This window comes from Etheostoma spectabile, chromosome 7, assembly GCF_008692095.1.
Source record: "Etheostoma spectabile isolate EspeVRDwgs_2016 chromosome 7, UIUC_Espe_1.0, whole genome shotgun sequence".
NCBI classification, from domain to species: Eukaryota; Metazoa; Chordata; class Actinopteri; order Perciformes; family Percidae; genus Etheostoma; species Etheostoma spectabile.
Window position 1 is genome coordinate 26,408,046 of NC_045739.1, and position 4,899 is coordinate 26,412,944.

Genomic DNA, 4,899 nt, shown 5'->3' on the forward strand with positions numbered 1-4,899 from the left:
GGAAACCAGAATCAGCTTTAAATACACTCCTAATCTAGTCCTCACTAATAAGTTTCAAATCATTTCACTGGAGTTACCGTTATTGTTTTTCATATCATCACTACCATATTCAGTCTATTTGGTTGGATATATAAACTGTATGTTGCACTTGACGCACCACTAATACAACATATTCGCCGGCGTTCTGCATTCATTTGCGGCAAATCATTGCGGCGTGATGGTGCTAATGTCAGCACATAGTAGTATGGACGGCAACATGATTAAAAATGAAGAAAACAGAGATCCCAGTGATTGGCCAGACAAGCGGCAAGACATTCCCGATCATCCTCGGCCTTATCTGAGAGAGATGTTTGAGATAAGAGGCATCAAGAATGACAAGTTTAAAAAAGAGAAACTGGATCTGTGAATTCTCACAGAATAACAACTGAATTCATATCTTGCTGCTCTGTCAAAATCTTATTAACCTTGAGTCCCAGTCTCTGTCACTATAATCATATACGTGATATGTGATGTTGTGGGCCTATTGGCATAAATCCATTTAAAATGTAGCCAATGGCATATAAAGAGCCTTTTTTCCATGTCCACTAAAGTTTCTCAGTGTGTACTCTAGTAACATTCATGTGGTCCAGGTTGTTTTGCATACAAAATGGTTGTCAGTTACAAGGCTACTTTTACTTTTATACTTTAGTAAATTTCCAAGCCTGTACTTTGTTACTTTTACTTGAGTAAAGAAGTTAAATCAGTACTACTACTTTTACCAGAGTATTTTTTAACACAAGTATCTGTACTTCTACTTGATTACGGGAAGTGAGTACTTTTGCCATCTCTGAAAATATAACCCATTGCAGTCATGTTCAGCTCTGATAATGTGTGTACAGCTCCTTTTGTATGAAAACATTCAACTGAATGATACATAAAAAGAGTAGCTTCTTATTGGTGCAGAGGTGTAGAAGATGATCAAAAGTAGTTTGGAGCGTGCACGCTTGTGTCACTTTTAAGCAGCCGGCACGCGCCCTCGGTGGCGGGAACCTGAACGCTGTTACGTTTTCTTGAATTTTGAGAAAGGAGAGGATTGGTGAAATGAAGACTTAACAAAAAGATCTAATAACAAAATGAAATGACATGACACAACTGGATTTTATACTGCAGCAAACTGAAAATTTGCTTCTCCCTTGTGGATTCACATTTTACGGTCCCAAATATTTCTCAGTTTCAGAAATGCATTCCCTGTTTTTGGATGAAAACTTTCTCTATTGATCCATCGTCCCCCAAAAGAAGGGTGTACTTCTGAATATTTTTTTTGTTTTTGTTTTTTTAAATATTTGATTTTCAAGAAAAAGAATAAAGAAAGAAGAGAGAGAGGAAAAAAATAAAAACCTAACACTAAATATATTGAACATATAGAACACAGCACATCTTGATTACAAGATAATTAGGATGAATACTATAAACAAAAACATCTAAAAGTAAAAAAGGTTAATTAATTTAACCTATACAAATCAAATACTAATTTGCACAATGAGGTTTTATAAAATAGCCAACGTCTGGGTTCACATTTTTAAGGTAATTCAATATCGGGTCCCATGTCCTATCAAACTTGTCTCCTCTGTCTTCATTATAACATCTCAGTCTTTCCAGATGCAAATTATTTGACAGTTCTCGCAGCTACAAACTACATGAAGGCACAGAATCCATTTTCCATTCATGTAAAATTAACTTTTTTGCAATCATCATCACAAATTGAATGGCTCTTTTTCCAGATTTATGATGGAGTAGAGGACACTTGTGACCCCCAGGATTGCTACCAAGGGGCTGGGTACCAAATTCTTACCAAAAGCCTAAAAAAAACCCAGAAAAATACACTTCCAATATGAGTGGAGTTTACTACGTGCCCAGACAGAATGTGCTAGGGTACCTATCTGGGACTTGCATACTGGTGGGATATCCGGACAACATTTGTGTAACTTTTTCTCTTGAATAATTCTATTTATGTCTATGGAGTGTTCTAAACTGTATTAGATTGTGTCTAGTGGGAACCGTACATTCACATCGCCACCGACTTGAGCGTCTAAAGTTACCGGAAGTCATTCGTTTTCAATGGAAGCCGGCTTCTCTCAGCTACAATGATCGTAAAATCTGTCGGCATGTTGAGTGTCAATCAGAAAGTTGAAATTTTTTCAACTTTATGGTAATGAGCTATGACGCGGTATAGCGGCAAGCAGCGGCTGACGCCAGCCGCCAATCGGAATATAGACGTCCTTTGCCCTGGCTTGACAAAGATATTTTCTTATAATAAATCACTTTTGTATCATTCATGACAATTAAAATGGGTCGCACTTCTTTTTCTAACTTTAAAATGTGTTTATTCCAGAAACCAATGATGAGGCTACTGCTCATGAAAAAAAATCTGGTTAATGATGCCAAAAGCATCAGTAAAACATGAATCATTCAACTCAATTAGTGAAAAATTCTTCTAGACATCAGGACATCCTTATTCCCTTGAATTTGTTTGTGAGGCATGTCTTCATTGGAATATATTTATTGTTGGACTACTGTCCTTTAAAGGTGCTTACAGATAAAAACAGACTTTGTGGAATGGTGCACACTGACATTGAGAAATCTAGAAATGTAGTTTTTATTTGTGGAAACTGGTGTGTGAAACTTAAATGTAACATGTGTTTTGATTGGATGGTGTTTGATATTCATATATTTAACAGAAGCTGCAGAATTTCTATCTGAGCTCATACAGCAAATGACAAAACAGATGGTCTCCATAAGGACAGGGGCCGGTGGAGGAAACAGTAACCTGGATGTGAGACAGGACTGGAGCGCTTTACTGCTAATGTTGTTTTTTATATTTCCTGAATGTGGCAGAAACACTCGGAGCGCCCGGAGAAATCCCTAACGTAGCAGACACACCACGTTTCACTTAAATACAACCAAACCTGGTTCTACATCTGGAGATGGTGGAGATGGCTTTGCCCACAGATGAGAAGAACCTGGAGATGGTGCTAGACTTTTTTGGTGGCGTCATCAAGTGATGTTTGACTAAGGAGGCAATACAGTTTATCAGTTCTGGGTCCTCTAGATTCATGGAGACCAGCACCTTTTCTGCACAGCCACACTTCTTACACAAGTCCTGGAGAATGGCCTTGTCAAGGTGTTGGAAGGTTTTCCAGCTGCTACCAAAATCCACACCTTCAACTTCGGCCAACGTTCTTTCATACAGACGGCTCATGGTGGCCTCTGGGTTTCGGATGATCCATCTGACTTTTGCTTTAGTTAATATTCGCGAAACCAATTTCTCTGTGAATATCTTGACGTACATTTTTCTAATTTTATCCTGTGCTCTTGTCTCCTCACATACTGAGCGAGATGCTGCAGCAGTTGTCACCGGCTCGCTGACAACGTGGCATTTTGGTAACTGAGGTGTTTCCAGGGACTGATTTTTTAGTATGGTGTTTAACACCTTTTCACTTTGGCCGTCAATCTGGGTGTTCAGCCACCACCCCATCAGTCCAACGAAATTCCACACCTTGTTCTGTATGTCAGCGTACATGTCAGCATGTGAATGAGGAACAGTCACGCTACTGCAGGACCTCTCTCTCACAGGTTCTGGGATCATCTCGCCTGCCATCCCATGGATGAGGTCCTTGTACAGGATATCGGTAAGTTTCTGTGTGAATAACATCCTTTTACCGAGGGACAGGTTCTTGAACTTCGAAATCACATTAACCACATCTCCAAATTGTGCTTTTTTACTGTCCGTTGTCTGAAGCAGAGCGTCAAAGCTCTTTATGGCTTCCTGCATTGCATGCTTGCTTTCAATATTGGAGTCCTTGTTGAATTTGGTCCTCAGGGTCTCCAATAGACGATGAAACCAAGCTTTGGCCAAGCGCATTGCAAAAAAGGTCTTGATCTTAATCTCTATTGATTTTATAAACTCTTTGAGCTTCTTTTGACCTGTTGTCCCACCCAAACTCTTAATTTAAGTAATTTACCGAGAAATACATTCTGCAACGTTTTCAGTATGCCGAGCGCATTCAGGTTGCAGCAGCTCATACTTAGAGTCAGGTACTTCATCCAGAAGAGGATTAATGGTCGTAGTCACTTCTTCCATGAGTATTTCTTCCACAGATGTTAATATTGAAATCTCAATAACACTGTCCTGTGAAGAGATGTTCCCTGGGACTTCCGCTTCCACACTTGTGCCTGGTGAGTGAGTGCAGTCATCAGTTTCTTCTGTCTCATGTGTTCTCTGATCTTCAGTGTCTTCCTGCTCCATGTCTCGTATCAGTTCTTCTTGGGAGGGGGTCTGACCTGTTGTCCCCTTATGTCTGGTATGACTTGTTGTCCACTTACGTGTTTGAGTAAGGCACACAATTTTCACTTTGTGATGTTGGAATTTAAAATGTTATATGTGCTTAAAACATTGTGTGTGATTTGCATTATACATTCAAGTCAAAAGGTAAAAGCATTATTTCAACATGAATGAATACATGTTGGTCATGGTCATGTTTGTTGTTATAAGCATATAGTTTGTTGTTGGTTGTTTGTTGCATTAAGTTGTTTTGCAATACTCTGTTCTATAACATAACATGTTCTGGTATATTCCGTTATAATCCAGCTCTCCTAAATGTGTTAGAAGCAGAATTGATTGTTAGGGATGCTTCCTGAATCTGGTTTCAGTCCCACTTTTACAGCCCACTGATCTTTTCCTGGACTGAGGGTCATAAACTTTCAGTCACATTCCAACTGAAAGATAACGAATAAGCGCACACACACACACAACTGTGGCCAAGAGACCCCACCCTTTGTGAATAAGACTAGGGGTCCAAGATCCAGAGAGGCAGACAAATTTGGGGGAGAGCCGTGTTAGGTTGACTCTGTATTTGTCTC

The 4,899-nt window shown here is 39.5% G+C and overlaps 2 long non-coding RNA genes across 2 annotated transcripts in view; both read right to left on the minus strand.

Annotated features, from left to right (window-relative positions):
• Positions 1-4,899, minus strand: part of LOC116693090 (uncharacterized) — a 124,584-nt gene that overhangs the window by 63,390 nt on the left and 56,295 nt on the right. The window lies entirely within an intron of this gene.
• The window catches only part of LOC116693091 (uncharacterized), an 18,253-nt gene continuing 13,355 nt past the window's right edge, over positions 2-4,899 (minus strand). Inside the window, exons 2-3 of the long non-coding RNA XR_004332843.1 lie at positions 2,256-2,258; positions 2-40 (exon numbers count right to left, since the gene is read on the minus strand). This is a non-coding gene — a long non-coding RNA (uncharacterized LOC116693091). The remainder of the gene's footprint in view (positions 41-2,255; positions 2,259-4,899) is intronic.